General features: G+C 38.8%; 1 protein-coding gene and 1 long non-coding RNA gene across 2 annotated transcripts in view; both read left to right on the top strand.

Annotated features, from left to right (window-relative positions):
* PLXDC2 (plexin domain containing 2) overlaps window positions 1-23,634 on the top strand; it is a 324,630-nt gene that overhangs the window by 53,444 nt on the left and 247,552 nt on the right. The window lies entirely within an intron of this gene.
* On the top strand, window positions 4,971-21,779 carry LOC116661450. Its single transcript, XR_004317308.1, has 3 exons — window positions 4,971-5,048; window positions 6,338-6,342; window positions 21,769-21,779. It is a non-coding gene; the product is annotated as an uncharacterized LOC116661450 (long non-coding RNA).

The following is a 23,634-nucleotide window of genomic DNA, read 5'->3' as shown; positions in this document are numbered from 1 at the left end:
ACTGGATTTTCATTTTCATAGGATAAATTAAGAGACCCTTACTAGAACAAATGGTAGCAAAGCTTCATTCTCAGCCACATTGTTCTCTTTAATGAATTTGCTTGTTTATGGGGAAAAAAAGAACTCATGCAAAGAGACACTTCCTTGTGTTAGAGAAAAGTTAGAAATACAGAATGTTAATACAGTACAAAGAAATTTCAGGCTGCATTAATATTTATTATGTAAGAATCACATGCACTTAGTACTTAGTAGGTACCTGATAAATATTTATTAAATAGTAGTAACAGCTAATACTTAAATATTTCTTTTATGTGCCAGCCACTGTCCAAGGATTCTCAGTTAATCCTCACAACCACTTAAAGAAGTATGTGCGATTATTGTTCCTGAGTTAGCTCTGGGCTATACTGTTGTTCCCCAGTATAGCTTTGGGGTATATTGAGTTAAATGATTTAAACTTGTTCAAGGTCTCTCAGCCAGTAAGAAGCTGAGCTGGGATTCAAACCCACACAGTCTGCTTTCTGGATCTTTCTCCTGCTTCCCACTGTGTCTGTCCACTGCCATCCAGTGCAGATAAAGACAAGGCTTGCTCGTGACATTGTATACCGTGAGTGCTTGTTGAAATAATTCTACTCGTGAAAATTTCAGATGTAAACTTACAACTGTAACTCTGTCCAAATTGCTGGCTACTATGTACGTAGTCAGTCACGTACAGGAACATCGATTGCTCAGATTTCATAACTCAGGCTATTCCTGCTACTTTATCTTTGGCCCTAAAAGCTCAGTCCTTTGGTAGGAATTTTATTTAACGGAAAAGATGGCTTCTACAAATGAAGATTGACTTCTTATACTGTGAAGTTCCCTCCGCTCTCTCCCGCAGACTGCCTCCACTTTGGATGGCCGCTTCATGCGGCAATAAATCTTGCTCTTCTCTGGAGTGCCGACCCAGTAGCAAGTCTCAGTATGGATTTGTTCATCTTTAAATAAAACCGTTGGCCCACAGAACAAACCAAGACCCAAGCCAGACAGCAGGAGACTTTCTTCCTGCCGATTGCATTAGCGGCAATGCCCTTTGCCACTGTGATGAGTCACCGCTGTCATCACAAGGAGTAGTTTCATCCAAGGCAGGTCAATTCTACAGATGGTGAGAGATCTAGGTTCATTTTAACTCACATCCTCAGGGCTCGGCTCCAGCTTTCATCAATGAAAGATAATATCCTGTTTCAGTGGGGCTGACATGCATAATCACATTTCACTAATCAGTTTATGCAGGCTCCCAGGGGACTCCTAGGTGTGGGGAATTGATTAGATGCAGGACCTACAAAGGTTATGGCTGTGATAAGCACATGTTTTGCCGGGAGTTCGGTGTGTTTGTGATGAAAATTGCACAAGTATCTATATAACAACATACTGTTATGCGGAATCCTAAGTCCCACTGCCTACTTCCGGGGCTGAATATGCATCCAGGATGTCTAACATTTGTCATGTTTGTTGCAGGAAGCATTAAATAACATTGTGAGGAAAAAGTGCCATATCCTATTATTGCACCAGTTGAGGGCTTAAATAAAGTGATCTGTGGGCTACTTAATTTTTACATAATGACTACTTCTACATGCATTTTTATAATGCTCATCCTCAAAGTCCTAAATGCCTTTAGAAAGTCATCTAAAATAAATAATTTAGGGAAGTATTCCTTTATTCAAGAATGGCCATAAACTCCATCTGAAGATTCTAAAGCTTGTTTTAAACCTGGTGGATGTTCTGTGCAAAAAGACGTGCCTATGGCCAACATAAAAATTGCTTCCTTAACAAGGAAGCAATCCTTCTGAAATAAGAGCAATGCTTTAGAAGTGTATATAACAAACAGTTAAAATAACCTTTGAGACAAAACCCATGTAAGTGAAATTTTGTAGTTAATAAAACAATCCTCCAAGGTCTTTTTACCAACCCATCAGCACATCACAAAGCAGATAGCAGCTGGGCTCTGATCAACAGTTACACGGCCCTTCTCAGAAATGTTTTCTTTCTTGAAGCCTCACAAGTGAACTCTGAAGAAGAAACCTGAACATTCATGAATAGGATTTAGTTGATGACTTGAATGGTCAAGGAGTCAACCATGCTAACAGTGAACACACTCCAGTGCCTGGGGTTGGACCCGATGGGGTTCCATTCCTGGAAGGGGGATAAAGTCAGAAAAGCACCCTGGCCCTGAGATCCCAGAGGGTTGTTAAAACTCAATCTTTAGGAGGAAAAACTGGCCTGGATAAAGCTCCAGAGGCTGGAGGTGCAGCAGGATCCAGGACTTTATCTTCTGGAGGAAAATAAAGGTAGATCTTAATAAGAAACAAAATTTCTGGGGTGTCCCTGCGGTTTAAGATCCCAGGAATCCCTGGGAAACCAAAGGACTGGTGGCTTCTCTTTTCTATCACAATCCTAAGGAGTTAGTTTAGATATGATAATTATTGCCTTTTGTTCCTGTTAAGCGTATGTGACCACTTCTCTTGCTCACTTAAGAGTTTTACTGCTCTATCTATCTGGAACTATTGAAACAGGTCTTAATTTACAATCTTGCAAGAGCAACTGGTAGAAAATTAATAGCAACAACAAAAACTAACTTTAATTAGCAACAGCAACCCAAACTAACTTTAGATTAGTCTGGCACAAACAACCAGTAGAAAATTAACAGCAGCAACAGACGTTAAACGTTAACAGCAACAAGAGAAACTGACTTAATTTAGGGATTAGTACATACAGCTCGCAAACCTACATCCCTTCTCTTTGCCTCCGTGTTCCGGACTCTTGCCGGGAACAGCAGAGGATGAGGAAATTTCCCTATCAGTCTAGGCAGAGGACTATTCCACAGTCAGATCACTGCAGTTATTAAACCCCAGGTATTTGCTCTTTGCCATTTGACCTAGAACAGTTCCTTGCACACAGCAGGCATTCATTACATATATTAAATTAAAGCCTGAATAGTTGAGACAGATAAGTATGTACTTAGCACCTGTGGTGTAGCCACTGTGCTGGGTTCTGTGTACAAGGTTCTTGCCCTCAGGAATTTTACCCTCTTTCCTGACTTAGCGTCTTGTCTGTGTCACAAAACAGACAGGAGCAGAAAAAATACTCAAAAGGATGACTCATTAACCACAAGCAGAATTCACTTAGACTTTGCAAGGAGGAAGCAAACTCGGATTAGTCTCTTGCCGTCTCCTCCTACTGTCCTTCCCTCTTGCATTTGCTTTTCTTTTCCATCCCAGAGAATCATCCCCAGTCTCCTCCAAGACCTCTTAGACCAGTTATTTCTCTGAAGTATGCTCTTAAAGTTGTTTCTCATATTTCTTGCGCTATGCATGTGGGAGATTTGCACACTTCATTGGTACATTAAACACTTAAGGGATAAGAATAAGTAAGCATGATGTCCAATTTCCTTTCCAACCAGATAATTTATATAGAGCAAACAACCTGTTTGCCCTCCATCTGGGGCTTGAGCTGGTCATGTTCTGGTAGTTAAACATTCCAGCCTTTAAAGTACCAACTGCTGCCTAATTAAAACATCATTTCTACAAAAGTAATGTGGGTTTTTTTGATTGCACCTATTATATGAGAATAAATACTCCTGAACCATATCAAGTAGCCTCAAAAAGAACCTTGTAAGGTCAGGTCACCACAATCCAAGTATAGAAACAAGCAATATTTTGCTAGTAGTTATAGATAGATAAATATATTTGGTTGGAAAGAATCACTAAACTTTTATTATTGGGGAAAGAAGTCAGATTTAAAAAATCTGCCAAAATTAAACATCACAAAGTTGTCAAATGGGAGAAGACGGTAGGATCCTGAGTTAGTACTGTGTAAGAACACACTGTTAAGTATTTTAGATTTCTTTAAAACTGCACTCATGATTATAAAATAGTTTAATAAAATTACTATATTGTGATTAAAATCTCTGGCTTGCCTATCTTGATTTTTATTTTAATTTCAAATATTTCTATTTCTTGGCCCAAGAACTTCTAATTATTTGACTTTTTCTCATATTCTCTTAGATGGTTAGAGCATGATTTTGTTCAAAGTCTCTCAGACACATCACGTTGGGAAAAAAATAGACATAAAAATAGAAATACATCACACTTCCTGGGGATTTCAACTTGGCCACAATAAAATTGTTTTTCTCCGCCCCACTGATTGTTTCCAAAGGCATATAGAAAATGTGATTTCATTTGCTTATTTAACTTAAAGATCTATATCATTTAATCAAGGGCTTGAAAAGCAGTGAGGTTGAAGTACAAATAGGTCCAAATGAGGATTAGAGAAAATCTGGAGAACAAAACACACAGTTAGGACTAAGAGGTGTATGGGAAGGGATATTTTGGAATGATAGTATGTGACCTACATATTTCTCAACTACCATTTAGTTGAGATTTTGGTTCTGACCTTCCTGATGACTAAAGCCAAAAGGGAAACAAGCAGTCACATGATTCACAATTGTCTCCTAGGAAAATGCGTGCCATTTCTTTAAAAGAGACAAAAACTTTTTTTAGGTAAGGGGAATAAAAGTGTGCCATGTCTTCAGGTAAAATCCATTACACCATTCCTTTGGTTTTAGCAATAATGGGCACCTCAGGGCTTTCTCTGTTAGAGTGTTCCAGTGTAAGGCAGGCACATACGCCAGTAGGAAAACGATTTTAAAAATGAAGTAAGTAAGAATCCTAGATATGAGGTAACATCTTTGAAATCGATAGATCAACTCTTGGGAAATCAGAACCTCTCAAGTCTCCATCCCAGCAGATGTAATGTGGAGCAGGCCCATCCTACTGTCAGGAAAATTAGCCAGTCTTTTATTTTTCTTTCCTTCGTCCTTTATTGAGATAAAATTGATGTATATTATTATTATAAAATATCTACCACCATAGCATCAGTGAACATCTCCATCAAATCACATAATTATCATTTTTTTTTTTGTGGTGAGAATATTTAAGATCTACTCTCTTCATAACTTTCAAGTATGTAATGCAGGTTTATTAACTGTAGTCACCATGCTGTACATTAGATCTGTAGAACTTATTTGTCTTATAATTGGAAGTTTATATCCCTTGAACCAGTAACTTCCCATTTCACCCACCCTCAGCTCCTAGTAACCATCATTCTGCTCTGTATCTCAGTTTGGCTTTTTTTAGATTTCACATGTAAGTAATATACAGTATTTGTCTTTCCCTGTCTGACTTATTTCACTTAGTGTATTGCCCTTCAGGTCCATTCATGTTGTTGCAAATAGTAGGATTTTTTTTTCCTTTTTTTCTCATGGCTAAATAGCATTCCATTATATATGTAATCGCATCTTATTTATCCATTCACTTATTGATGGACACTTAGGTTGTTTCCATGTCTTGGCTATTGTGAATAATGCTACAATGAACATAGGAGTGCACATGTCTCTTCAATATTCTGTTCTCATTTCCTTCATGTTTGTACTCGGAAGTGGAATAGCTGGTAGTTCTATTTTTGATTTTTTGAGGAACCTTCATGCTGTTTTCCACAGTGGCCGCACCAATATACATTCATTTCCACGAGAAATGCACAGGGTTCCCTTTTCTCCACATCGTCACCAATCCTTGGTTTCTCTTGCCTTTTTGACCATAGCCATTTTAACAGCTATGGAGCAAAATAAGGCAGGGAAAAAGGGACTGAAGTGTGTGTGTGTTTTAAATGTAGGTTTTATTACTCAGATATAGTGAGGCCAACAGATGAGAAGACAAGTATCATTGAAAAGACAGTTTGTTATATTATCAAACAAAGGACAAAGGGAAAACGTGAGTAAGAGCATTTACTGTGGTTTCCAGGGGAAGGAAAGGGTAAGGCAGGGTGGCAGGCTTCGAGTTGGCTGACTTGAAACCTCTCCCCAGGAAACAGGGTACAGGGGCTCTCCCTGGTTATCTGGTATGTGGCCCTGGGATGATTAAGGAAAGTGGTTAGGGGCCCTGAGTGTGAGAGCCCTATAGAGGAAATGGTGAAGGGTATGAGCTCTGGACAGGCTGGTTTGTGTATGGAAGATATGCTCACAGGCCAGTGGTTTACCACCCCTAGGAATGGGCTAATCCTGAGAGGGGACGTCTTCCAGAGTCAGCAAGGCTTCACATGTCAAAGCATTGAAAATGAAGAAAATAAAAGAGATGCTAACACAGCATGTATGTGAGTATTGCTGCTCTTTTTATTTAAAAGGGTGGTCGGAGAAGGTTTCACTCATGAAATGACATTTGAGCCAAGACTAGAAGGAAATCAGAGAATGAGCCATGTAGATATCTGGGCTCCAGGCAGACAGAACAGTACCTGCAAATGTCCTGAGGCAGAGTCATGCTTGATGTATTAAGGGAACAACAGAGAGACCTGTGTGTCTGAAGCAGAATCAGTGAATAGAAAAGTCAGAGATGAGCTCAGAGATCCAGGGCCAAGGGGGAAATCACATAGGCCTGCTGGGCACTGTAAGGACTTTGGCTCTTTTTCTGGGTGGAATGGGACCACTGGAGCGAGCAGAGAAGCAGGCTGATCTGGCTTACACTTTAGCAGGATCATTCTGGCTGCTGTGCTGAGAATTAACTACAGTGGGGAAAGGTGGCAGCAGCGGGGCTGAGCTAAGAGGCTGTTGCAACAATCCAGGCATGAGATATGGTGGCTTGGGCCCAACTGGTGCCATTGAAGTTTGTGAAGATTGGTCAGATTCTGCGTCTGTTTTGAAGGTAGAGCCAACGTGATTTTCTGAAGATGAGATGAAATGGGAGAAGTCAGAGCCAGATTACAAACAGGCTGCTCTTAGCCTATTTGCACCTTTGTATGAGTAAGAAAAAGATACTCCCTCTTGGCCCTGGTTATCATAGTTTGATGGCAAATGTATGAATTGGATTTCAGTCCCTCACTTGAGCTTCTTGGCCAAGGAGATTTGGCAGCACACAAAGTGCACAGCCATGTGTGGAAGCATGTCTGTCACCTATTAGAGGATTCGATTATTTTCTTTCCTTTCCCTCTCCCCATCTCCTTAAGGAAACATTCATTCAACTCATGAATAATTGAAGTTGGTCAGCTTCAAAGAGATGTTAACATAACTAGAAAATATTTACTGTAGCATGTTAACCTTCTTTCCCATGGAAATATGTTTATTAAATTTTCCTTTGATTTTCAACAACTAGAATTTTATTGTCATGGGAGCCGGAAATCTAAAGTTTTGATCCTAAATAGTGGTAACTCCACATTATCGTTTCCTTTAAGGATCTAGCTGTTTCTCGTTCCAATGAGTACTTAAAAAAAAGTTTCATCCGTTTGTGTCCTATTACCCAGAAGCCATCTTTAACCATTCCGTTATTTCCTTCAAGACATTTCCATCCTTCTTTACGATGTTCTCACTACCTCCCCATCTCCACAGTACACTGGGGAGTCAACAGGGTAGTACTGGGATGTGGAGAGAGATGCTCTTCTGGGAATAAAATTATGAAAAGGCAACCTGAAAATAGATGGGGTCGGTGATCTGTAAAACAAAACAAAACAACAACAAAATAACCATACCTAGGAAATAACTTATAAATAAAATTAGTGAGGTCATGGAATGTTAAAAAACAACCACTGGAATATAGATACACACCTAACTATATTAGCTTTCCAGAAGCATGGCCTAGGCAGAGATTTTGACCATTTTTGAATAGAAGGTGTTTCATTGGAAAATGGGTAATCAATTAACCCCAATGCTCTTCAAATTTTTTTCTTATATATTCCTTAAAAGAAGTTGGAAACCTCCTTTGTCACCTACCTCCTCTGTCACTTTAAAGTTGACACCTAAAATATTTCATCATAATTTTCAATTGCTATTGTTGCAAAAGAAGTAATTTCTAGCTGTAACAGTGTGACATTGCTCTTTAAAATGAATCCAAATTGGAAAAAAATAATAATCTGTAATACACCACTGTTCATTAAAAAAAGAGTAAGATCTTAAAAGTCAGAATTTTATGTGATTCTTTTGATCCTACAATCATATTTCTATTATGATTCCCCCATGGAAGTTTTCCCAACGTAATGTGTTCTGTGCTTGAAAGTCTTTTATTGATCTATTTATTTTAATTTTTGCAATAATAATATATACATTAATTGAAATATAACATTTAAAAAAGTTTTCTGTGACCATAATCCTCAATGTATTGAATTATTTCTCTGTATTGAATTATCATTATAATTTTAGAGTTATCTGGTTGATCAAAACATCTTAAGTGTATTCTACATTGTGATAAACAGTTATTTAACACAAAAAGCAAAAATATTATTGAAAATGCATCTCTAAAAGAGATGAATGGGGGTGGGTGTTGGGGGCCTTGATTACAGAAGCTCTTATAACAGCTATTTGGAAATGTCCTTTGCTTGTTGCTTAGGAAGTTTTATTACTTCTAAGAAGTGCATCATAGTAAGATTCTGATGAATAAAAGAGAATCAGTTATAAGTCATAATAAATATGAAAGTTTAGGATCAAGATTGCAAGCATCTGTGTTCTCTCTACGCATAACCCAATTTGAAGAATGCTGATACAGAATAACTGCGAATTACCTGGTGATATGTCTTCCATATATCATCTCACTTATTCCTCACCAAAGTCTTTAAGACTACATCAGGATATTGGCCATAGTTCCCCCCACATTTCCAGGGAAGGGGATGCTCAAGAGACAGGACACTAAATGCTCTATCCCTGCCATGTGGAAGATAGCCTTACCCTTCTTTGCTGAGCATTGTTAAATTAAGATCATCTAATTTGTCTTCATTATGATCACTAAGCAACTTTTTAATTATAATTTTACCACCGTATAAAGTTCCCATCAAGGAAAGAATACACTAGCAAAGAGATCTTTACTACTGTTTCCTATAGTGTGTGTAATGTAACTACTGGCATTCTGGTTTGTATGCCAGCCTCTCAAGAATTTGCATAGTGTGGGTTACTGCACAGTAACCCAGTTTCTGTGGATAAGAACTGAAGCTTTGGACCAATGGATAAGGTGACTGGCCTCAACAAGGCTGAGAGTCCCTGGATCAAAATCTCAGAGATGTTGGTAGCTACTGTGTGGAGGAATTTTACACAGACACACAAACACGCATGAAGTCATGAAGCTAATCTCATTTCTTTGTTTAGATTCATTTTCATCTAGCCTAAACTTGTCTTTGCTTCTGGTTCATAGAAAGAAAAAATAGAGTGAGTCTCGGAGTCCTACCACCTCAGCATTATAGAATCCAGACTCAAGTTAACAAGAAGAAAGAGATTAATAAAGCTTGTAGACGCCAGCATATATTTTACCAAAGTCACAAATCAAACTTGACAACTGTTTGGCAAGAGATTAGAGGAATGACCAGATGGCCATGGCAGAAGAGAATATGACCAACAAATTGATTTGCTCTGATTTATGCGCTCTCAGTTGTTTGAATATTCATTCATTCTTTCATTAATTTATGTATTCGGTTACTAATTTATTAATAAACACTTATGGGGTCAAGCAGTATTCAACATACCAGAGATATCAAGAATAAATCATGATCCCTACTTTGGGAAGCTTGCTCTCTAATGTCTAGAGAGAAGAGACAGGTATAAGTCATTACAGAAATGATGCTGACAGATCTCTCCATGAGACTGATGGTAAGCAAGGTACTGTTCTAAGAGTTTCTAAAACTCTTAGGTGCTCCAAGTGCTATTAAATACCTATGTTCTATATGTTTATAGAGGACTCAGGATGTCATATTATGGGGCCATTTGTAGTTATGATCCTGGAATTCTAATCCCACCTTTTAAGGGAAATATTTAGTGAAGAACATAAAATCAGTGTTGGTGTCCATGTTATTAATCAGCCACATACACTCACAGGGCCTGAGAGGTACGGAGTGATGTTACAGTCTTTGTAGTCGCCACTGTGGAATGGCAACATCTTTGACAGCAGAGAACCCCAGGGACAGGGCAAGGAAGAATTAGCAAACGTACATTTACGTGCATGTTTGCCTGCAGGTTTGACGGATTTGTACTTGTAGCCTTCCTTCATCTTTGGAAATTTATACATCGTGCAGGGAGTGATGATAATCATGATGATGGAGATGTGAATAACAATAAGAACAACATTTACCGTGACAGATAAAACACGTGCCCTGCATTTTTCTAAATCCTTTAAATGGGCTGTTTCATTTCATCTTCACCACAGTGCAGTGGTAGTAGATACCCATCATATCCACCATCCAGACGAGGAAAAGGAGTCCCAGAGAGCCTGTGTGAGATTATGGCTCTCGGTGCCTGCTGCTAAATTCTCAAGGACGAGGCCTTCCCAGTGGAGCAGTGATAACTGCCGTTTTCCTTTCTATCACCTGGAACTTTGGAGAGCAGTCACCTTTCCAATTGCTGTCTGTTTTTCCTTTGGGGGGCTGCTCTGGGAGAGGTGCAGGAGAGTTGAGGAGCTGTCCATCAGAGGTAAAGATAGCACATTCCAGTCTCTACCCTCATCACCTAAGAACCGCATACATCCTCCTTCACGCCTCATCTCCCCTCAAAAACTGGCCCCTTCACCAGCAAATGAGTCGCAGGTTTGGCCTAGTATCAATCTTCATTGACCCAGGACCATATTTGAGAGTGTGTTTGCAGACTACCTAGCGTGTATGCTTAAAAACAAAATCAAAACCATGAAAAGAATCAGTGAGCTTTTTGATCATTCTGAGATAGTAGTAAAAACTGAAATTGTGTCTGCTGGATGGAATAAAGATTTAAAGATTACCTTTTTGCCTCTATTTCACTTTATACATTTTAAGATACACATTCTCAGTACCATTCTTATTTAACTTCAAATACTCAATGCCTCTTTTTAACTCTAAACATTTTAAAATTTGCTCTGGCGTATCTTAAAATTAGACCTTTTCAGTTGTCTCATTCAAATTCTCTACAGTTACTGTCTTGCCCTACAAAATTTCCCAAGTACCATATCCTATATTTGAGTCAATTTGTTGGTGACAGTAAAAACTACAGTCAGCCTCAGTAGAACCTCTTTAAATACCCAAAGTACTGGGAAGTTTTAGACTTATGGATTCACAGACAGAGCATGGGGGATCTTTGAAATCATCTCATTTCACCTTATAGTTAGAAAATTGGATGCACCGAGAAGCTGCACGAATCCCCATTGAAGCCAGGACAGTCCGTGTGGCGAAGCCAGGTGGAATCCTGTTCTCTTGCCTTTAGTTGAGAGCTTCCCCTACCATGCCAAGAAACACAAGATCTTTTTCTATTTTCAGTTAATTAAAAAACAAAAGTGTTTTTTCAGTGAGATATACTACAATATATTTAAGGTTGCAGGTCAGTATTTAAAGCAATTTCATGCAAATACAGGAACTGAATAGATAGACACATAACGTTTCAGAGTGTATGTTCTGAGTAAGCAAATTCTTTTTCTGCAGCTTTGAAATTTCTGTCTGCTGCATCTCAAAATATTTCCCTGAAGCTATTTCCATTTTTTAAAATAGTCTCCACTCTATCTTAGTTTATTACTTGTGTCATTTTCCTCTGACTTAGTTTATTTTTCTCAAACTGATTCCACATGTTACTTTCAATCACAGCATCTCAAGACTTCGGATGAATGGCCCTGAAGCATTTCCCTTGTTTGGCATTCTGCAAGGATTTCGGTCTGACTGTACAGAGGCCACAGAGCTGAGATGCTGGAATACTTTATCTTAGTTTTTGCCTGTCCTTCCTGAAACCAGTTGGGATTTAAAAACAAACAAAAACTTATTTATTCATTGTCCATAAATGTAGATAGACTTTTACAAACTCATCTTGAAGTCAGGTTAATCAAATGGGCAGAAATCCACCTGGAGTTTCCTCTTTCAAACATTCTAGTAAGTTGTCTAACCTTATCACAGCTGGAATTTTGCTCTACCATGAAGAGAAAGGGACTTTGGGAGATGAATATAAAAACTATCAAACATCTCTGATGTATGTGAGCAAAGAGCTAATTACTGCTTTAATCAGCTTATGATACAGTTGACTTGGATATCATAACATTTTTTTCAGAGTCAGATTTAGTGGCCATGGCCAATAGGAGCAAAGACTTGAGTAACATCTGTTGATAAAATGTATTGGTAACACCTGTTCTCCTTGCTGCTCTTAAAGGTCTATATTCTGCCTATTTTTAACACAATCATATTTAACATTATGATTAATTTTGAAATTGCTGCAAATTATTTTAGAAGTTAGTGGTATATAAAAATCTAAGAACATGAAATTAGAGACATGTCAGCAGTTAAATATGAAAAAACAAATTTGTGAACCAGTTAGCTCTCTGTCTGGCTAGACACTGAGTTTTCCTTCTAATAAACATCCAATGCTCTTATTACATTTTAAAAATTATTGGCTCTTCTAATTTAGTAGAGAAAACCAGTAACTGGAGTTATTTTATTCTGGAGCCTTTTGCTAAGGCAGTTTAATTATCTAAACTGAAGCTTTAAAGACTGTTTTCTTAAGCTTTGACCTGAGAGAGCTTGGCCTTTGTTAAGCTCTGATGTCCGAGATCTCACGAGTTTTCAGAGTATCTGGATATTTTTTAATGTAACACACAATATGAGCTGAATTTCTGTTTAAAAAAAAACTATGAACATCAGTTTTTTCCTATTAATAAATTACAACTTCAAACTTAATATTAGGTTATTTCAAGTTTTATGTTTCAATTCATTTATTTTTAATTATTCATTCAGTAACTCATTTGGTAGCTAAGTTCCTTTCCTAAAATTAAGTTAAAATTTAATTATTATAAATTTACAAATCCCCTTGGGTCACTTTGTTCTTTTAATCAATTATAATGAATGAAAATAACAGTACTTACTCTTTGGAATGCTGTGCTGTCATCCATCCATGGCAAGCAGTAGTGTACCTTGGCGGCGAAGGGGGGTACATTTTTTTTTCTTTTTCTCTTCTTTTTTTAACTTTTTAAATTGAGTTATAGTCATTTTACAATGTTGTGTCAAATTCCAGTGTAGAGCACAATTTTTCAGTTATACATGACCATACATACATTCATTGTCACATTCTGTTTCCCTGTGAGCCACCACAAGATCCTGGATATATTTCCCTGTGCTATACAGTATCATCTTGTTTATCTATTCTACATTTTGAAATCCCAGTCTGTCCCTTCCCACCCTCCACCCCCTTGGCAACCACAAGTTTGTATTCTATGTCTATGAGTCTGTTTCTGTTTTGTATGTATGTATGTATTTATTTATTTAGATTCCACATATGAGTGATCTCATATGGTATTTTTCTTTCTCCTTCTGGTTTACTTCACTTAGAATGACATTCTCCAGGGATGTTCATGTTGCTACAAATGGCGTTATGTTGTCATCTTTTATGGCTGAATAGTATTCCATTGTATAAATATACCACATCTTTTTTTTTTTCCCCACATCTTCTTTATCTAGTCATCTGTTGATGGACATTTAGGCTGTTTCCATGTTTTGGCTATTGTAAATAATGCTGCTATGAACATTGGATGCAGGGGTCTTTTTGAAGTAGGGTTCCATTTTTTTTCTTTTTCTTTTTTTCTTTTTCTTTTTCTTTTTCATCTTTTTTAGTGTCTTTTGGGAATATTAAATATTGGCCTAGACTTTTAAGTTTGAAAATAGAAAAGTTAATTTCTACTAAAGTTTTTTTTTTTTTTTTAAATTCTACCGAAATCACAAGTTAGAGTAGTTAAAATGCATACTTGTACCTGCACACACATTGACAGGAATTATGCCTGAAAAGAAAAGAGCCTTCATTTCCCAGCAAACAGGAAGATGCAAAGTACACACAGAAACTTGAAAGAAAAATGAGAGAAAGAAAGAAAGACAGACAGACAGACAGAAAGAAAGAAAGAAAGAAAGAAAGAAAGAAAGAAAGAAAGAAAGAAAGAAAGAAAGAAAGAAAGAAAAGAGAAGAAAAGAAAAGAAAAGAAAGAAAGAAAACACCAAATGGGATTACTTGAGTAATCATTTTTTGTTCTTTCTTTTCGCAATTCTTCTTGTTTTGTGGAATATTAAATAATAATTGTATGGTCTAATTTATTTCTCTCATTCCTTACCTTTCTTTCCTATTTTAAGTCTGAAAAGAAGAGGCAGGTAAAAATATGTAAGGATCTGAATTTCACTCCATTACTACTCCATATATAATGGCTGTATTCTATATCAAGAGATCTGTTGATTCACCCAGCATTACATAATGGTTTCTGTATTCCCAAGGTCTTTATTAATTTCCCCCCTTGGAAAGACTTGCTTACAGCAAAATCTTTCTTTTTATTGGTGTTTTTGTGGTTCATCTTTACTTTCATCCCACCTACATCATTATATTAGAAGTGAGTTTCTTGTAGACATCATATATTTGTCGCATTTAAAAAATCCACTCTGCCAATTTCTGTCCTTTAACTGGCATGTTTAGAACACTTATACTTAAGTGTTTTTTTTTTTTTTTATCTTCTTCATGTACGTTGAGAACCACATTGGAAAAATAGTATAATCTTGCTTTCAAACATCTAACATAATATTAAAAACTCAAGAGAAGATAAATAAAGTATTTTATTTGTCCATATATTTATCTGTCATGTTGGTCTCTCTTGGTTCTGATGTTCTGTCTTCTTCTGTTGTCAATCCCTCTCTGTTGGAAGAACTTTCAACAGCTCTTTTAAGACAGGTCAACAAGTTATTTTTTGCATAGCAAGGACCCTGGAAAGTCTGCCTTCTTGTCTATATCTTACAGAATTTTCCACTGCTGGGTTTATTAATTTAATTCAGGGTTTTAGGTGTGATGAGGGGGACGTGTACTTACTCCATGCTTCCAGAACTAGAAAGCCCCCCTACCTCTCACATCCTGAGTAGCACAGAGCGCATCTGACTTGTAAATGCTCTGTGGGTGAGCATGTAGTGAGCTGCATCAAAGTAGATAAAATGCTGAGGGGGGAAATGATGTGGAGGAAGTTTTCCCTTTGTTTTCTTCTCAACATATTTACAGAAGGATGAGAAATTGAAGTTGGGAAAATACTCAGGGAAATCACGCAACAGAAACAGCTAACAATTATTTAGAGGCACTGTGCTAAGTTCTTGTAATATTATTGTAATTATTATAAACTTGTAATATTATTTCCATTTAACAGACTTGGAAACTGAGGCTCAGAGACAAGTCTCACAGAACTACATAGTGGTAGAGCTGCAATAAACTCAGACTTCCCTTCAAAGTTCAGTGTATTGGAAATAAATGTGTGAAGTACCTGGCGAACCTTTAATGCTCAAACAGGAGTTATAGTCATGATTATGATTTTTTTGTAAAGACTCATTGATCTGAGTTATTCCTGATTCTCCAGCAGTGAAACTCAAGAGCAGAACACAGGGAAATTTTTTAGCAACAGTGGTTAAATAGAGCTTTTCAGTTGTTGAAAAACAGGGATATTTAGCAATAATAAACGTATTGCCAGAAGAGTCTGAAGACCTTTCTTCTTTATAAAGGGCTCTCTTGCAGGAGTGGCTGTTCACAGATTTTCATCATTGAAGTTAGAAGGCTGGTATTTAAAAAGTCTCAACTCCTCTTTAAAAATGGTGGAGTTGGTTCACTCAGGGCTTGACTTAATTCTGACTCCTGCTTTGTGTTACTCAGACTGGCACAGAGCTTTAGTTTCCAGCCATGCTGTTAGAGTGAGAATGCTTTCACAGGAGCCTGAGCATCGCTCTGAATGCGGCCACGGAAGCAGCATGGAACGGGGGTTCACATCCTACTGTAACAAAATTAAGGGATGTTTTATGTCCTTGGTGGGCTGCAGTTTACTCTAAGCTCTCCCAGGCCTTCTTATAAACTAAGGTGTATTTACATGATACTTTAGAGCCACCCTGAGGTTGATGACCAAAACTATTACAGAAACTTAAATCAGGTTTCATCCTCATCAAATTCTATGACTCTCCTTTGCCTTTGGATTTAAATTCTCCCAGGTGGTTTTGCAGTTCTTTAAAATGTCTGACTCAGTTAAGCCCCAGTCCTTCTAGCAATGAGAAGCAAATGCAATTTCTAGCCGTTAAATACACATGTCCAGTCTGGATTTCAATAACTGTCCTTTTAAGTTCAGGCTGTTTGTGTTTTCTCACATCAGTAAGAAAGGGATTCAGACAATTTGGGTCTCTTAGAGACCTTTAATTCTCCAAAGTCCCTGATCTGTGTCAACAGCTGAGTAAACTTTGTGATGGGTATTTAAAACCTACTCATCTGAGTGCATTACAATAAAATAAATTAAATGCCTATATTCTGCTTCAGCTTCCTCTGAATGGCTCATAAACTAGAGTACTGGGTAACAAAGAAAACACACATAGTTTTCCCCTTGGATTAAAGCAGTGAACCTGATTTGCAAAGTTCACAGCACATACTCTCCTAGTGTATGATGCAAGTTGGGCACACCGTATTTCTCCTTGGGCTTGAATGGACTAGTGAATTATTTCCCCCCTTTCTTTGCAGGTGCCCCATCGCTGCAGTCAGCCCTTTGGATTTCAGTCTATGAACTGAGTTCTCACACTCCATTCCAGCCATTGGGTTAATTTGTGTATCTAAGCTACCTAGATTCTATCTTCTTGACAGAAATGTTAAGCAGGTCAAACCCTGAGTTTAGATGTGCTACACGAGGCAATGACACTTTCATCCAGTCCTTCATTTTATAAGAGAGGAGATTAAGCTGTGAGAGATCAAGAGAGCTTTGCTGTAAGACTTACAGCTGGTTCATGGTGGAACCAGGAAGTCCCACCCTTGTCTCTGAGAATTGAATGTAATTAACCTCCTTTGCAGTAGTTGGAAAAAAGCTTTGCAAGGGAGGCGGAGCTTCCAATAAGCCTAGGTAATGAGAAGCACATGAGTAAGGAGGGTTCCGCATCCCCAGTCTCTGTAGTAAGAGAATCTGTAAAAGGCAGTCCATGAAAATGAGAAACATAGATGGGCCTGGAAGGCCATGAGCACACTGGCATTTTCTAACATCAGGTATATTAAACACAAGCAGAGCAAACTGGTGCAACTTTTTAATTAAATAAAATTTGGGGCTAATACATGTTTAAGAACAACAACAAAAAAATAGAGGCTTGCCTTGGCCTGAGATTGGAAGGGTTGAAAATCGGGGGGAAGACCGTATTAAAGAAAAGTAACAAATCAAGGCAGGCATAGATGTTCTTACTCTAGTATGCCACTCCTGGAGGGTAAGTGCAGAGTCGATGGATCATCATAAGCCTTTCTTACCTCAGACAGCAAATACAGCGTTCTTAAAGGGCATATGTAAGGATAACTTCTTTTTCAGTGGCAGGCAGTAGACTGCTAAGCATTTCTACATCATTAAGAAGTTATTGCATCCTGTATGGGGTACAGATGGCGTTCCAGGACATACATAGCATCATTAACTCAAATATGAATATGCATTACTGTATCTGAGAGTCCTTGGAGTTCTTCTCACAGGGGAAGACCAGGGCAGCTACTGGACACATGTGATGTTTTAGTACACACTGTGCGAAGTGCAGGGTCAATCATGTAAACTTAGTGCATTTGTAAATATGAGGTTATTTACTGTATTTCATTGTTGCTGTAAATTATAGAGAACTGTAAATAGAGGGTCTTACTCTATAAATGGCTTCTGATTATTCCTAATAATGTGTGTGTTGTTTGCAAATGCCCTTTCAATCAATGCACTAGGTAGGATTCTTATGCAAAAAAGTGGAAATAAAAATCCACATTATGGACACTTGAGCTTTAACTGCTGTTGCATGTGCATTTACAGTGTGGACCTCATTTTCTTTTGCACAAAAGCCTTATTTTGAAAAGGACAGTATTTTGCATTTTGCACTTGCAAAAGGAACACAGCTTGCTGGTGGAGAATGTTCTTAACTGCCAGCCTCATTGGGAGCCTGCTGTAAAATCATCTGCAGCTTGGAAGAATGGGAGACAGCTAATAACAGCGACTATAATTAATAGTTAATTGTTTCAAGGAAAGCAATTAACAAATGAGCTGATAGTTAATCTACCCAATTAAAAAACAAGGAGCAAAAAGAATTCAGAAAGAGGAAGCAACGTCTGTTGTATCCACGGTTGTTTCTTGTGGAGATGGTCGGTTTTACACATTTTCTTTTGAAATGTACCTGCAGCTGATGGTGGTGATTTTGCCCCCTAAGACCTGGTTTATTTTACCTTTCTTTCTGCCTTTTGTTACTTAAACTTGCACTTTAATTATTGTGTGTTCAGACTCCATCCGGTACCCCCTTCTAGACACCATATTTTAATACTGACATTAACAAACCGCCGGGTGGTGAGGTTCATGATTATAAAAAGCAGCAGTGTTTAGTCTGGGGAAGAAAGATTAGGCAAAGACATCCTAAAGTAGCTTCTGGTATTTGAAAGGCTGTGTTTTGAAAGTCAGGGATTTATTGTATTGCTTAATTCCAAAAAGTTGATTTAGGACCAACAGACCAAAAGAAAATCAATTGCCACTTTTATCCACCGCAAACACGTACCCAGATAATTTTATACCAGCGACATCCTCCCATAGCAACACATAAGCTGATGGTTGCTACCACTTTACCACTTTTAGAGGCTGTCTGAGTTCGTTGGGCTGCTGTAACAAAAATACTGTAAATTAATTGGCTCAAACAACAAACATTCATTTCTCACAGTTCTAGAGGCCAAGATCAAAGCACTGGCAGATTCAGTGTCTGATGAGGACCTACTCCCTGGTTCATAGATGTCTGGTGAGGACCCACTCCTTGGCTCATAGATGACCATCTTTGATGGAAAGAGAGCTAACTAGCTCTCTGGCCTCCTCTTATAGGGGCATGAATCCCATTCATGAAGGCTTCACCCTGAGGACTTAATTACCCCTCAAAGGCCCCATTTCCGGATACCATCACAGTGGGAGGAGGGTTTTGACATTTGAATTTTGGGAAACGCAAACATTCAGTCCACAACAGGAAGAACAAGAATGTCCTGTTCTTCTCGCCCTTTGCTGATCACCAGCACAGGCCCAGCACCCACAGTTGCTCATGATCGTGCCTGTATCTTGGTTTCATTACACGTGGTGTTTACACTTGTTAATGGTACTTGTTAAGTCCCCATAGACATTCGAGTTTTGTCTCCTGACCTCTGAGGTCTTTTCCCACCCATCATTGGGATACTTAGTGGTTCAAAATGACTGGTTATATTTTCTTAATTTTTATTTTTTTAAGTGAGCATTTTACATAATTAACTTCAATCTATATGATTTTTAAAAGTACTTTTCAGTTTTTTGATTTAAAAAGCATAATTTGTGGCATAGCCTTTTACAAAATCATCTTAATTTTTATGAGCTAATGTTGAGAAAACAATTTCACATTGGTAAGAGACAGCCAATCAAGCATGGAGAAGTACTATGTAGATGTTTCAGAGGGGCAGTTTCACTCTGTTGACCATTCTTTTCATAACTAAACACTGAGAACCTTCCTCCTCTGGATGGCCGTGACATTGACCCAGGGATTTGTCCAAGAAGACAAGATTCTGAGATGGTTAATTGACTTAAGCCATGCATCATATGTAACTGGACAAAAACAAAACATGGCGTGTTAGTTTTAGCTTCAGTTTTTTCCCCTCTGAAGTCTCCATTCTGCTTATTAATTTCCTCTTTAAGGCTCTGGCTCTAGCTTATTGGGATCAGTGGTGCTAGACGGGGCTGCTGTGTGACAGGTGAGGTTGGTGCTCTATACAGAGGTGCTGGCCAAGGAAGGTGAGGGTTGAAACCCAGCTTGCATTCCACACCCAAGCCCAGTGCCTCGGGGCCAGTTGGACAGCTGTGCCTACGTGCCCAGCGCAGGGCACATGATGCACATGAAGGTGCTCTCCAGGCCAGCAGTGGACCTTGAGCTAGGTTTGTGCCTCTACTTACGCACTGTGAATTGAGAGACAGTTTGCCAGAGTGATTAAAAGCTTATCATAACTTATCCTTTATGGGACTGTTCCTTGAGGGTAGAATTATTTGTAAGCGTTGGAGTGGAGGGTAATTAGACACAAGTCAATGGTAACTGTTTACTTGATGCTTTTTCAAGCCCTGGTGCTGGGAATCAGTAGGTAAAACCTGTTGCTCGTGGGAAGGCTTCCTTCTCTTCTTTATTCAGGTTGACTTGAAAGTACTTACCTTGAACTGGTCCTACTGCTTCTACTTTATGGCTTAATTGGGTGAGACGGGCCTTAGGAAGAGGAAATAAACCACTGACACTTCAGAGAGCAGATCTGAGACTTAGTGGTTTGAATGGCAAAATATAACTCAGCGATTTGAAAACTGCAGCATGCTTTTAAAACTCATAAAATTGGTCCAAAGTGCCAAAAATTCCCATTTTGGACTAGCTTCAAGGCAACGAAAGCTCAGACACTGACTCATCGAACTGTTTCCTTATTAGCAGATGTGGTACCAAACGTATTCTGAGGGTTGAAAAACATGACTGAGCTGGTGTTCAAACCCTCTGAGCCTCTTAACTACAAAGCTCTCTTAACCTGTTAATTTTGAGGCTTTGGGGATTTCAGAGGAAACCTGATCACTCTGTATACATACTAGTTTTTGTTATTGTTGTTTATTAAGTTATCCAAATGCTATTTGGCCAAGGATGCTTATGTTTGAGGGATCTTTTGAGTCATTTTAAGAACTGTTCAGAGCTCTGTTTCTTTAGACCAGGAAGTCGTCGCGATTGCCAGCATTAAGCAGAAAGTATGTAATTGAGTTCTAGCTTTATTTAGAAAGAATGAGGTTTCATGTATTTGTGAACAGATTTATTTCACTGACAATCTGCTCCAAATATCACGTAACAGTTGAAATTTCTCTTAGATGTACTGTCAGAAAAGTCTCGCCTAATTAAAACAATGACCATCCAAATCATTTTAACAAAATATAAATATGTTTATATTCAACACAATGGAAGAAAACAATTGATGGAAGAGTTCCATAAGAATAAGTCAGTCCAAGGATTAATACCATCTTGGTGTTGGTATGTACTTCTGAGGCCTTGGTATTCTTGTACATATGTATTAAATGGAATAATTTTTACTTGATGTAGGCAGAAAAAAATGTTTTACCCAAGTGTTTCACTGAGGGAAGTGAAGATAACTTTTAAAAAATTCACAGCAGTCAATAAAAGATGTGGGCAGGGGGTGGGGGGAGGGGACTGAACAAGCCTTATCTTTACTTCCACTTGGAAAGGGTGATTGAATATTTTCTAGCAAAAACCAAGACGTGAATGCTGCTGTGCTTTTGTATAAAATAAAATCGATCATGTTCAACTGATTCCCTGTTGTTAGTTACCAATATATAATTTATCCGTTTCCCTCAAATGTCACATGCAGGCTAGCCATCTTGCTGGCGTTCCTGGTAAATGGAGTCCCCTGATTCCTTAGCAGGGTTATGTAACACCAGCACAAAATGTCCTTTTCCATTTATAGGTGAAAACATTGAAACAGAAGTGGAAAAAGTTTTCTCAGAGTAGCAAAGTAATGAATGTGGTTCTGAATAAAACTTTTTTGAAAAAAGGCTTTTAGCCCCCAGCCCTGCATCTCAGGCAGGCCGTGTGAAGCATGCGGCAGAGATCTGAAAGATGACCGAACACTTGTGTCCATATTTCTTTTCCTCTGCCGAGAAACAGATTTTGGTAAAGACATTCAACCTCTTGACAGTTCAGTTCCCACATTTATAGCATAGACTATTGGTGCCTGCGAGTTCTCTTGCGATGCAGGTGAAGAGTTAGTACCAGTAAAACGTGCTGCACTTCCCGGATGGCAGGTCTAGTCTCCATTTTATTACCATCTATAGAGATACCTTAATGGCTTGTTCCATATTACAATGAAGTTATTTCTTATCTATTACCCCCACCTGCTTTTTGGGAGGTTGACAGAAAATGGATTCACAATCAGGGTGAAGTTGAAGGTCTGCAAACTGCACCTGTAGAGAATATAAGTTTGTGGGCTTGCGTCACGCAGCACGGTTAACTCGCTTAACTTCCAGCTGTGACACCGGTGAGCTGTATTTAACATCAAAGCACCAGAGAAGGTCACCCAGGTCCCGCAGGAAAGTCTGTCAAACTTATTGCAGCTCGGCAGGAATCCTGCGGGAGCCTAAGGCATGGAGAGCTATGAGCCTCTGGTCACTGGTGGTACCTTGCAGCACTCAGGCACTTCTGTTCAGGGTAGCCCTCATGTGTGGACAGTCGATAGATATAACAACAGGCTTGCAAAGCAGTAAGGAGCTTGCCAGGAGTGATGGTTTGTTCATTTCATTGTATTCAGTGACAGGAGGGCACGAGATGCTTGCGTCTGTTTTGTTGTTGTTTTTAAGCAAATGCCACCTGCCTCACCATCCTTGAGGATACAGAGAAAATCTGAGTATTTAATCATGGAGTTTTATGCGAAATTATATTCAACTTAACTAACCTGCACTTGGCACAAACTTCCCCCCTCCTGGAGTGAGAGATCGCAACGGGGCAGCCGTTGAAATCATACACTTGATGAGTTGACTTTTCTGTTCATGAGCTGCGCATTCTGAAGTAGGCTTTCGGCAGCCACTGTGGGACGGCAGTTAGAGTTGGAGTTGCCTGCTGGTTTGCACACAGTGAAATGAGAAGGCAGGCAGCCTGCAGAGCTTTCTGGTGATTGTTTTGTGCCAGGGTTGATCAGCTAAGCAGCACGCTCACTATACCTATTCGCTGGAATTAGAGAGTTCCCACGTACGGGCATTTAGTGCATCCACGTGGGTGCATTAAGCAGAACAAGTGAACCGGAATATCAGGGAGTAGAGTTGGTATTTCCCCTTATTTTTCAGTATAGGACAAATGGGAGTAAATACAGAAATTTTGCAGCATAAGAGAGCTGACACACAGTACAGTTCTCCCTGGCGGGTTAGTACTGGAGGTGAGTTTAGAGAAGCAAAATTGCCGGTTACTCACACGACAATCTCCATAGATTATGACTCCAGCTTTGTACCAGTCCCATGGAAGCAAATAAAAGCAAGAAAAATAATGATTTCTGTTATCTAGTAATGACAATGATGATCTTAGCTAAGGATCCAGGTGGATCCTTGGGGACATAAGAATCTTACATCCCCGTTTGAATGGACAGTTGTCCCCATTCTAGCTTAGTTAAATGGGAACTAGAGTTCTGCACTGAGTACAAGGTCTCAAGTGAAAGATTGATTACAGGATATAATTGCCTTTTCAACTGTATATTTAATGTGAAAAGAATAAACAGCCCACATGCAGGTTTTTATCATCTGTTGCATCATATTGTCTGAAAATCACCGAAATCAGTAGAGAAGGGATTGTCTGCTTAACAGAAGCATCCGAGGGCAGGAATCTACAGCACTGCTGCGCTGAGCCCATCACAGCTGGGACATGTATGAGGCAGTTACGGAGAAAGGGCTGATTGAATCATTCCTCAAGAATCTAAGATGGGTGGAAATGAACCAATGCAGAATTTTCTTTCCATGTTTTCCTTTGGTTGTTGTCATATTATAGGGGAGACATTAGTAATAGGGGTGGAATCTCAAATGTCAATCTTGCTTAAAGTGTGTCCCTCCCCATTCCCCATACTGCCTTTGAGAAATGTGGCCTGTG

This window comes from Camelus ferus, chromosome 35 (assembly GCF_009834535.1).
Source record: "Camelus ferus isolate YT-003-E chromosome 35, BCGSAC_Cfer_1.0, whole genome shotgun sequence".
NCBI lineage: Eukaryota > Metazoa > Chordata > Mammalia > Artiodactyla > Camelidae > Camelus > Camelus ferus.
Note: the sequence above shows the minus strand (reverse complement) of the source record. Positions and strands in the feature narration are given on the sequence as shown.